This window comes from Mirounga leonina, unplaced genomic scaffold (genome assembly GCF_011800145.1).
Source record: "Mirounga leonina isolate KUSES-001 unplaced genomic scaffold, KU_Mleo_1.0 Mir_153, whole genome shotgun sequence".
NCBI lineage: Eukaryota > Metazoa > Chordata > Mammalia > Carnivora > Phocidae > Mirounga > Mirounga leonina.
This window is the reverse complement of record NW_023270387.1, coordinates 42117549-42130207: the sequence shown is the minus strand read 5'-3', so window position 1 is coordinate 42130207 and position 12659 is coordinate 42117549. Positions and strand designations below refer to the sequence as shown.

General features: G+C 39.2%; 1 protein-coding gene across 1 annotated transcript in view; it reads right to left on the bottom strand.

Moving 5' to 3' along the window:
- Positions 1–12413, bottom strand: part of GRM5 (glutamate metabotropic receptor 5) — a 600744-nt gene extending 588331 nt beyond the window's left edge. The window contains exon 1 of the mRNA XM_035009412.1: positions 11724–12413. The gene's annotated coding sequence lies outside the window, so the exon portion shown is untranslated. The remainder of the gene's footprint in view (positions 1–11723) is intronic.
- Between the last annotated feature and the right edge of the window lie 246 nt (positions 12414–12659).

Genomic DNA, 12659 nt, shown 5'->3' with positions numbered 1-12659 from the left:
ACTCAACACCCAAAGAACAAAGAATCCAATCAAGAAATGGGCAGAAAACATGAACAGACATTTTTCCAACGAAGATATCCAAATGGCCAACAGACACATGAAAAAGTGCTCAACATCGCTCGGCATCAGGGAAATCCAAATCAAAACCTCAATGAGATACCACCTCACACCAGTCAGAATGGCTAAAATTAATAAGCAGGAAACAACAGATGTCGGCAGGGATGTGGAGAAAGGGGAACTCTCCTACACTGTTGGTGGGAATGCAAGCTGGTGCAGCCACTCTGGAAAACAGTATGGAGGTTCCTCAAAAAGTTGAAAAAAGAGCTACCCTATGACCCGGTAATTGCACTACTGGGTATTTACCCCAAAGATACGAATGTAGTGAACTGAAGGGGTATGTGCACCCCAATGTTTATAGCAGCAATGTTCACAATAGCCAAACTATGGAAAGAGCCTAGATGTCCATCAACACATGAATGGATAAAGAAGACGTGGTGTGGGTGCCTGGGTGGCTCAGTTGGTTAAGCGACTGCCTTCGGCTCAGGTCATGATCCCGGAGTCCTGGGATCGAGTCCCGCATCGGGCTCCCTGCTCGGCAGGGAGTCTGCTTCTCCCTCTGACCCTCCTCCCTCTCATGCTCTCTGTATCTCATTCTCTCTGTCTCAAATAAATAAATAAAATCTTAAAAAAAAAAAAAAAAGAAGACGTGGTGTATATATGTGTGTGTATACACACACACACACACACACACAATGGAATATTACGCAGCCATCAAAAAGAAACAACAACAAAATCTTGCCAATTGCAGCAACGTGGATGGAACTAGAAGGTATTATGCTAAGCAAAATAAGTCAATCAGAGAAAGACATGTATCATATGATCTCACTGATATGAGGAATTCTTAATCTCAGAAACCAAACTGAGGGTTGCTGGAGTGGTGGGGGTTTGGAAGGGATGGGGTGGCTGGGTGATAGACATTGGGCAGGGTATGTGCTATGCTGAGCGCTGTGAATTGTATAAGACTGATGAATCACCGACCTGTACCTCTGAAACAAATAATACATTACATGTTTAAGAAAAAAAAAGAAGAAGATAGTAGGAAGGGAAAAACAAAGGGGGGAAATCGGTGGGGGAGACGAATCATGAGAGACTATGGTTTCTGAGAAACAAATTGAGGGTTCTAGACGGGAGGCAGGTGGGGGAATGGGTTAGCCTGGTGATGGGTATTAAAGAGGGCATGTACTGAATGGATCACTGGGTGTTATATGCAAACAATTAATCATGGAACACTACATCAAAAAATAAATAAATAAACTAGTTAAAAACAAAAACAGAGGGTGAAGAAAATTCCAGGAAAAGAAATGATTCAGTGCTTAGAATGTAGAAATGTGTATGATTGTCTAGTACAAAGGTATTTATATTGCCATGGCTTCCCCCACTAGATTATGGCCTGCCAGATTATAAAGCAATGACTGCTTCATGATCTGCTGTGGATGCACAAAATGGCTGTATTTTATCAAGATTAGCTATGAAGCTCACATACCTGGAAAATACATTCTGAAATAAATTATAACTTGGAAACTTGACAGAATTGTGCCACAACTTAGCTTATTATAAGGTTAAACAAATCATCCCATATGCTCCCAAAATACCAGAAATTAATCGAACATAAATTCCAAATAGACCAGTGAGGTATACACTAGCTCTAGCACCATCATTCATTTGTCCAATACATGTTTATCAAGTAACTATTATGTACCAAGCATTGTTCTAGGCCCTGAGGTTTCAGTTATGGGCAAAGCAGACATACATCCATGCCGTTCTAAAGCTTATACTCTAAAGGGGGTCGTCAGGGCGCCTGGGTGGCTCAGACGGTTAAGCGTCTGCCTTCAGCTCAGGTCATGATCTCAGGGTCCTGGGATCGAGTCCCGCATCGGGTTCCCTGCTCCTTGGGAGCCTGCTTCTCCCTCTGCTTCCCTCTCTCTCTCTCTCTGTCTCTCATGAATAAATAAATAAAATCTTTAAAAAAATAAAAATAAAAAAAATAAAGGGGGTTGTCAGACAATAAACAACATAAGGAGGTAAAATACTGTATGTACACAGTAATAAGGGTTAAAAAGAAGAATAGAGCAGGGATAGAAGACAGAAAGTGTCAGAGATGTGGAAAATTTTAATAATGTAGCCAAAGAAGTATACATGTTAAAAGTAAAATCTGGGTAAAGACCTAAAAGAAGTAAGAGAATGAGTCGTGCAAATATCTACAGAAAGAACATTCTAGGTAAAGGCAAAATCAAATGCAAAGCCCCTGGGGCAGACTTCTGCTTCATATGTTAAGGAACAGCAAGTCAAGCTAGTGTGACTCCCGTGCGGTAAAACTGGGGAGAGAGGAAGTGATGTCAAGGGATAGTACGATCATGTGGATTCTTTTTGGACTTTAACAGACTGGGCTTTAATATCACATGAGAGTGATTTTCCAGAAGAGTTTTCAATAGAAAGCAGACATGCAATGACCAGCATTTCAACAAGAATTAAGGCACAAAGGCAGAACTGAGGGGGCAGTTAGGAAATGACTGCAAAAATCCTGGTGGGAGAGATGACAGGGGCTTGGATCAGGAGACATGACCCTATCAGTTGGAATTAGTGGAAGATTGGGCAGAAAAGTATGCGGTCAGATCTGACTTGGGATGTGAAGGAAAGATAAGGCTCAATGAAGACACTAAGTTTTTCGGCAGGAGCAAATAAAAGATGGTACCACATTGACTGAGGTGGAGAAACCTGCGGAGGAGTAGATTTGGGTGGACTTAACAGAAATTAGTTTTGATGTGTCAATTTTTAGATACCTCTTAGAAAATCAAGAGACATTTATAAGCAACTGGATATAGGAGGCTAAATTTCTGAGAGAGGTCAGCATAGGAGATATAAATGGGGGAAGCATCACTATCCAGGTACTATTTTTTGTAAACCATAAAACTAAATGAAATCACCTAGAAAGTGCAGATAGAAGGTAAACTAGTTGTGAGACTGAGTCCCAGGGAATTCCAATGGTTAAGTTCCCAGAGATAAGGAGAAACCAGCAAAGGAGACTGGAAAAATTTTTGATATAATTTAAAATATAAATATGATATAAATATAAAATACTGAGTGTGTATGCATGCAAGGGATCTGGAAACATACACACTGACATTAATAGGATGTTCTCTGAGTGGTGGGAATATGTGTAACTTTTCATTTCTTCTTTGCCTTTATCTATGTTTTCTAAATTTCTACATTTACTGTGAAAATATATTATTTGTGATATTAGTTTAAGTGTGGGACTGAGGGATATCTGCCTTCTAAATTTCTGCCCCAGTGTCCCCTGTGGCTCTTATCTCTTTTGAATCTGCCCTTCCTTGGGAGTCTACTAGTCAAGCAAAGTTGTGTTCCCTCCAGGTATACACTGCTTCACCCACTGGTTTTGTTAATGCTGCTTCTGATCCCTTACCTACTCTTGCTTCAATAGCCTTTATGGCAGTTTTTAAGAGCAGGGGCTGGAATCAAGTGGACCTGGGTTTGAATCCTAATACTGCCATTTGTTGGCTATGTGCCCTTGGTCACTTAGCCTCTTTGAGCCTAATTGGAATGACAATAATATCACTCTAAAGAGTTTTAATGAGGATTGAATGAGATAATATTTTAAAATAGTCCTTTTATAAAATTGTCCCAGATCCTTCACCTTGTAGTAGTTGCTCTATTCCCTGAATTCATGTGACATTTTTATTGATACTTTGTATTTATTACTAAGCTAATATTATAGCTATTTATACATGTTTTATCTTCCAACAGACTTTGGATCCCTTAAAGGTTAAATTGGTACTATATATAGCACCTGGTATAATCCTTGCACAAAACAGATGTTCAATAAATTCTGCTTAATGAATAATATAGTGAATTGCCTCCACTGGGCTTTCTGGTCAACTACCTGATTGAGGTTCCAAGATAGCATCCCTCGCCCCACCCTGGAAAATTGAAAGATGGATAATAAAACTCCCTCATCCAGTGGGCTCAGGCAACAGAGGTCCTCAAAAAGAGAAGCAGGGACTGACAAAGTAGCAGGCAGAAATCTTCAGTGTTCTTCATGGCTTTTCAAAATATTAAGGAAAATAGCATCACAGAACTAGAGAGAGCCCTGTAGATAACTCAGTTTAATTGAGACTCACAAAGATTAAATAATTTTTGGCAGGCCTGGAACCAGAACCCAGCAAAATGCCATCCCAAAACCCAGGTTTAATCACATTCTACAACTTGGTATCTGCTCTTCCATTATTTTCTAAACATATAATTTTTTTATCATATTTTTAAAACCAAATAGTGTTAGTATGAAATCTATATCAATATATTTTATTCTTCTCTATATATTGTAAATATCTTTGCATATTGGTTCATTTTGTTGATGGGGACAACAATAACAATAATTAAAATACAGAGAGAGATTACCACATGCTAGGCACTATGTTTACTGTTTCACGTGAAATATCAATTGTCATAAAAAGCTGTAAGATAAACAATTTTACGCATATTTTATAGATGAGAGATCTGAGGCTCTGACAGATGAGATGGTTTGGTTAATATTCTAAAGCAAGTGACTATCAGAGCCAAGATTCACACTCAGAACATCCATTTCTTTTTAACAACTGCATAGCATTCAACTATATTATTATACCAAAAGTTATTTAATTATCTCCTATTAGTAGATATTTAGATTGTTTATAGATTTTCCTACTGTTATAAATAATATTGTACTTAACTTACTTTTGAAAGTATTTCTATAGGACAAATGCATGATATTGCTGGGCATAAGCATTTTCACATTTTACTATCAATTTAGATTTTAAAAGGTAACATCAACTTCCTACACAAGTTCATGGGTGAGGCCATTTCTCCTTAGCTATCCCACCAGGAGGTATATTCATTTACTTAACAAGAGTCTTGGAGGAAAAAAAAAAAAAAAAGGATGGGAAATAGTAATACCATATTACTTTTTCAGTTTACAGAATCTTTTCCCATTATTAATCCCACTTCAACCTACACCAAAATTACTGCCAAGAACATCTGATTATCCCATGTCATATATCAGGAAATAGTCTCCAAGAGAATAAATTATTTGCTTTAAGTTATAATTCTGAGGTAGTAGAGGTTATAGATTGGTAGGAAAAAAAAATTAGGTTCTTGTTATAGATAAGGAATAGGACTTAAAAAGCTTTCAAAATGTTATAGATCTACAACCTAAAATATGGAGAGCTTTAATTCAATCAAAAGCAGTAAATGATAGTTTACATAAATAGTGTAACTTACATAATAGGTTGGTTTAGGGTCTTATTTTCAGAACCACCAGTCTGCTTTATTCAATAGTATATTTCTTGGCTCATAGCATAAAAAAATTAATCACTACCTCATTACAGAAAACAGAAGACGTATATTTAACACGCATAAAAGTATTTTGCTTCCGGTCATACAGTCTTATTGTATCCTAAATGAAGAAAAAATGTTGGTGGGTGGAATCTGCATAAATGGCAACTTACACTGCAACCAGATTCACAGCTCACATTGTCTTTTATTTTCAACAATCTTCTCAAACATTGACCATCTTTCTGGCACAGATGTCTCTTATATAACTTAATCCCCACACAAGCAAATCACACATTTCAGGACATCAACACTAAAATGATTCCTTCTGCCCGAGCAATAGCCTCATACCAAACAGACAGGGGTGTCAATATTGCATATGCCATGAATGCATTTGATGTATTTTCCTGAAAACAAGTGCATCCCATAGATAAGAGACACTTTGAAGTATGATACCGAGAGTTTTATAGTCTAGGAAAGCTCTATTGTTGTAGCTATCACAAGCACACGTCTGTGACCTTGTAAACAAGAAAGCCCAGGACCCTCTCTGTTTAGCCCAGATCCAAAAATATGCCATAGTTTCAACAAAACCCTCTTAAACCAAAAAGGGCCATAAAATAACATTGTACAAAAGTGAAATCTGTTATTTTCTGCATTAATTAAAAGGTGCTGGCACGGCACCTGGGTGGCTCAGTTGTTAAGCTTCTGCCTTCGGCTCAGGTCATGGTCCCAGGGTCCTGGGATTGAGCCCACATCGGGCTCCCTGCTCAGCAGGAAGCCTGCTTCTCCCTCTCCCACTCCCCCTGCTTGTGTCCCCTCTCTTGCTGTGTCTCTCTCTGTCAAATAAATAAATAAAATCTTAAAAAAAAAAAAAAGGTGCTGGCACTAGAATACAACTCACTAAATCATTGTAAATCATTAAATAACTGGTTTAGTAGTCCATGAAGACCTGAAACAGCCTTCTACAGCAAAGCAATAAAAATGATGTAATCTATTGTTAACTAGTCTCAATTTAATTATCAAGCAGGGATTCCAGGCGTCTTCCCATTTTGCAGCCTTCAGCTGCTTTCTTGTTATTTATGGCATACCTCGAAAGACTGTAAAGTATTATCATGCATATTACATTACTTATCATCAGGTGCTTGAAAATGTGCTTTTGCATTTCTAACTCGATCTCTAGTTACTTATTAATAGCTAATATTTATTGGGTGACTACTTTGTGCTAAATAATGTATAAGCGTTATTTAATGTAAGTCTCAAAATGACCCTGTGAGGTAGGTATGATTACTACCTACATTAAATATCTCTAGAAACTGAGGTTTCGAGGTGAAGAATCATGCCAGGAGTCTTATACCTAATATAAATGGCAGAATCAGGACATGAACCCAACTCTCTCTGGCTCCAAAGCCCACACTCAACATAATCAGATGATAATGTCTCCCAAAAGACCAAATGGGTTGGCTGGTTAAACCTTATGCATTGATTGCAAAACATTCTGTAGACTCTCTCTGCTTTCCATTACAAGTTTATGTAATGCCAGCCAACTACATTTAAAAGCCATACAAACCAACTAAGTAAATAGAGGTAACTCTATTTCCTGGAATCATTTAGATCACAGTTCCCCAACCTTAGCACTGTTGACATATTGTTGTGGAGGTTTACTGTCCTGTGCATTGTAGATGTTTAGCAGCATCCCCAGTCTCCAGATGCCAATAGCAAACACACCTCCTCTTAGTTGTAAAATGAGAATGTCCCCTGCAGGTCAAAGTCATCCCCAGCTGAAAACTGCTGATTTATATCCTGGCAAGGTCTACATAAGCATCAAAAAAGAATATAACTAAGAGCTAATCATCTGGATTTGTCAGTCCCAGAAAACTTTTTCCTGAAACATCCTAATAATTTAAGGGGAGTAGTTTGGAATAGGTTTGTCTTATCCCTTCTTTACTTTGTAACTTGTTTCTGGCTGTATTATATTGTTTTCAACTTGCAATTTCAATTTGAAAAATACAGATTAAACCCTGAGAGTGAATGATGATATTGCCTTACATTAAATAAGCATGGTTCTGAGTAGCCATAAGTTGTAATAAATGAATGAGAAGAGATCTTGTGATACACTTTATCATTTCCAAGACCATTTTTAATATGAAATATCAAGTTCATTTTAATTTTAACAAGACAAAGAATATTTTATACAGTAATAATACATTGGTTTTTCAAAATCTCATTTTTATTTTTAAAAAGGTAATTATTATGTTATTTACTTTTTTCTCAGTCTTTAAAGAGATCTACATTATTGTGTTTTAAGGCAAATTGATTTTTAAGAAATATTTTTCAGGGACGCCTGGGTGGCTCAGTTGGTTAAGCGACTGCCTTCGGCTCAGGTCATGATCCTGGAGTCCCTGGATCGAGTCCCACATCGGGCTCCCTGCTCTGCAGGGAGTCTGCTTCTCCCTCTGACCCTCCCCCCTCTCATGTGCTCTCTCTCATTCTCTCTCTCAAATAAATAAATAAAATCTTTAAAAAAAAAAAAAAAGAAATATTTTTCAATTATTCCTCTGTAAAATATTATAAATGTAAACAGGCTACATTATTATTATTATTATTACATTGCCCATTAGCACCATTATGATTATGATCTTTTAATTTTCCTCAGAACATTTATGTTTAAGAGCATAAAGTTTAAGAGCAAAGTTTAAGAGCAATGGCCTATAGCCAGAGTTACTGTGAAAACTGATCATTAGGGAACTATTCATAGGTCTGATATTTTTCTAAGACCAACAGAATAATATCTACATTAAATACATTTTTTCACATCTAAATCTTTCCTTTAAATTTCCTAACTAGTTTGACTAAAATAAGAGAAGATATTTTAAACAGCAATTATGTACCAACTACAGGGTTGCTGAGAAGATTAAATTCAGGAACAAGGGAAAGCTAGGAAACATTTGATATTCAAAGGCCTAGATGAGATTAATAGTCACAACTACTGTTTCTACACTGTTAATTGTGGGTCTGGAACTTTGCTTATATTTGTACAATTAATTCACTGTAATTATTCAATGTGCCTTAGAGTGTTACAACCTGTTCCCCATTTTTTTTAAAGAGGCTCCATGCCCAGCATGGAGCATGGAGCCCAACGTGGGGCTTGAGCTTACGACCCTGAGATCAAGACCTGAGCTAACATCAAGAGTGAGACGCTTAACTGACTGAGCCACCCAAGTGCCCCCTCCCGCCCCCCCACTCCCCATTTGAAAAATGAGGAAAGCAGAGGCAGAGCAATGTTAAGTAACTCACTCTAGGTTACATAGCTAGTAATCCCATACAGAGATGGGATTCAAACTCAGGCAATCTTATGCAACGGTCTGCCCTCCCAACCATACCACAACTCACTGGAAACCACAACAAAACAATTCCATGATGTTTAGCCACACCATAGATGAAAAAAGTTACCTAATGTAATGAGAGAGGGTAGTTTGATTTCCAAATCAATCGGATGTGTGTATTTATTTATTTTTCCCATTTCCTTGTCATATGACAGTGGAAGGAAAAAAAAACAACTCAGTTTTAACAACAGAGAACTAAGAATAAATATTGCCTTGCATAATTGTTATGAGGATTAAATAACATCAGTGCATGGCATGGTGACCGACACGCTCAAGAAAGGGTAGTTGTTGGAGCAGGGATGAGCCTGAACCAAGACTTTTGCTTGGTTCCCCTTCTGATATATAAGTCAAACAAGACTAGAACTGATAAAATCTAGATTTTTTTCTTCCTCTGTTAATTTAAAGGAAATGAAAGCAAGCCTATGGCATAATGTTTTTTAGAACTACTTTTTAACTGACTGAGATGAAGAAATACCAAGAAGATATTGCCTTTTACAAATAGTTGAAAATTCAAAATCAAAATTCAAATTTTATTTTTCACATCATGAACTAAAAAATATTTCTTTTGATGCTCCTATCTTATGTCCTCCTTAGCTCCACTCATTAATGAAAATAATGACTAAATGATGCTTCAGGAAAGCATTAATATTTCTCTGAATTTTAAAAATAACACATATTTTTAAACTATAGGATGTTCCTGCTTTGTAACAATACACCTTCAGCATAACCAAACTCCAAACAAACTGATTAGCTTTAGCATATCCCAATATAAATTTAAAAAAAAATAGTCCTCAGTATTTTATAAAGTTAATTTATAGTCTATTAAAATAACAGAGCAAAGAGTATAAGGAAGAATAGTTGGATGCATCTCTTTCTTCATCCCATGAGGACAGAAAGCCTGGGAGAGAATGGTATATAAATAAGTACAATATTTTTCATTATTAGTGTTATCTCATATTTTCTACCTGTAATTTCACCTATGCTTTATTGCCATTTACTTTAGTTTTTTTTTTAATCTAAAATGCTCTGAAAAATTCCATAAAAGAGAATGTAAGACTCCTATAAAATCTTTAACGTGTTTTGAACAAAAATGAGAAAATGAGAATTATTAAAATCCTTTAGTCACAAAAGTAATCCATATTTTGTGTTGGTTGGACAAAGTTTTCACTTTGGTGTTTGTCACCATGTCTATACATGGACTATGAAGTGATGGCAGAGGCCTGTGTCTCCCTCTGGAAGTAAGTACTTGGATTGTTCAAACATCACCCCCTCTCCCAAATAATCTGAATAAATCCTTTAACAAATCAACATTGCAGTTTGGTTTCTCTTTGAGTACAGCCCACAGCCAAAATACTGCCATGTGATAGCAGAGATCTAAGGGATGCAATGAAAATATCCAAATGATACATCTTGTCAAGCAGAGTGTAAATGACTAGGGAAAGCTTTTCTCTTAAAAGAAGCAGTTACGTGCAAAGTATTGTACCCACAGTCTTCTCCTAAGAAACCCTGAAGGATCTGTCCGGAGTGCTGAAAATGTCCCCACTGGAGAAGGCTTTGTAGGATGTGCATTAATCTGATGAGTTCAGGAAGCAATATTTTCAAGTCCCAAACTAAACAGAAACTGAAATCTATAAAGGACAGAAATAGTCACAACTGATTCTTAAATGTGTAATTCATAGATATAAAAGAGAAATTAAAGGAGAAAATTCCTTGTGCTCTATGATGGTAATGAGGGTCACAAAGCACACCTAACAAGAGGTAGCATGCCTGAACACGCCAAAATTCAAAAGAATGTCTAGAATGTTTTATAACTAAGAGGATTCTACAGAAAACCTTGGCTTAGCCCCACTGGGGGAAGAGGCTGAACATAGTAAAAGGCAATGTTAACTTGGCTGTCTCAAATGGCCAGAAGCCAACATTAAGAATACAGATTAGCTCTGCCCCAGTCCCAAGGGACTCAGAACAATAAAACAATATGTAGGGAATGAAGAAAAAGGTGGAGGGGAGTAGTGCCTTCCCACTGGCCTGTGTCAATTTCTTAGCGGGAAGTAAGGTGTTGGAGAATCTGTCTGGTTACTCAAGCTTACAGTTCAGCTGAGGCAGCACCAGGATTGTGCCTAAATAAGCACAAGTTCTTGTTAACCTCTCCTCAATTTCCCTCCCCACAGCACCTGCTCCGAAGGGAAATGAGGGCAGTTGGGAATTCCAGCACTAGTTCCAAGAGCCTTCCAGGCAGACTCTTCACTTCCCTTTGTGAGGTCCCAAGTCTGGGTTAGGCTCTTGTCACCAGCTAGCTCATTGACCTGACTGGGGTTCTTTCCCCAAGTCGCTGTAGCCTGGGTTCCCTCCTTGGTACGATGCTCATGCTGCCACTCCTGGGTAACTAGCAGGCTGTGTTTCCAAAAGGAAAGGTGCATCCACAGGAGAGGAAAGAGCGGGAGGGCGCAGACTGGGGTTCAGAAAGAAGCACGCTAGGCTGAGTGAGAGCTGTGCTTTCAGCACCACCCGCTGTCCCCCCTCCTCCTGCCGCAGGCGCCACGGTCGCGGCATCTTACCGATCTACTGGGAAGCGATTCTCCTTCTTTCCCTCTGCACCTTTTCTTCTCCCAATTCTGAGCCCTCCAGCCCTCCGGTGGTTTGGGGCAGCACAATCTGCATTCTAAACACGCACACCTGGCCTTAGGGAGTGGGAACTCGGATCCGAAGACATGCAGGATCCCTTTCTCAATCCTTGCATTCATTCCCTCCTTTATATCCCATTGCTCTCGCCTTTTCTCCCAACAGGTTTAACTAAGGCCATCAGCAAATGGAGCGGACTTCAAGCTCAAGGTCTAGCCAGCCCTACTCCACGCTCTTCCCACTCCCAAACCAAACTGTGAGCTACCCAGCAAGCTGATAGCTCCTACATCCTTCCCGGGCGCGTGGACACTTGGGCACACAGACCCTTAGCAAGCTTACCCCCCTGTTGGCTGCACAGCGGGCAGTGAGATGCAGTCTAGCTAGCGCCCCATAAAGTTGGGCCGTGCTGATCAGCGGGGCAGAGCCGGCCTCTCCATTCCCGGGCTCCCCACCAAGAAGATCTTAAGCTCATCTCCTGCGCTCAGTGCGCACAGAACAGCAGAGCTGAGGGCGGCGTGTGCAGCAATCTCCTTGCTACTGAGAAAGGGGGGAAGGGGGGAAGGGGAGCTTGCGGAGGAGGGAGGGGTGGTAGTTTGTATTTATAGAGAACAGAGTTCTCAGCGCAACTTTTTGGTGCCACCAAGTGGCACAGTGAGTTCCTTTAGGAACACAGACTTCAGGTCGAATCTGGAGGGGTGAACCAGCTCTGAAGCCAAATGCTCACATGATAAAGGGATCAGGGGCACCCCTAGGACTTGAGTTTTCCCATGTGCACCTTCATATCTCAGCACCTGGGATGCAGATCCCTGAGTTCTAGGAATGAGCTTGCATTGAGGGGAAGAAGAACCTGTACCCGCCTTGAACAAGTGGCAGAGTTGTCAAGGACAATGAGCAGATGCCACTTGCCTCCTAGGAGTCTAGGAACCCTTGTCTCATGAAGAACAGCCATTCTCCTTTCCCTCCTAACCCCTCTGCCCAGAGTACAGTATTCTCAGATCTCACTCTAAAACCTTCCTGCCATCTGGAGTGCCCAACCTTTCAAGTACAATGCCATTCATTTTCGTTGTTTTAGAATCAATTCCAGATTATTTCCCAAACCCTCAGATTCAAAGAACTTCACAGCTTGCCACCAAACCTCCTTCTCCATTTGTTACCTTAAAAAAGCAAGTGACTTTGAATCTTTCCAAACAGCACTCAGAACTCTAGGTTCCCTTGGTTATAGTCTAAGTGTCTAATTGTCCTTCTCAACCATTTCCACAAACCTCTCAGCGTGCA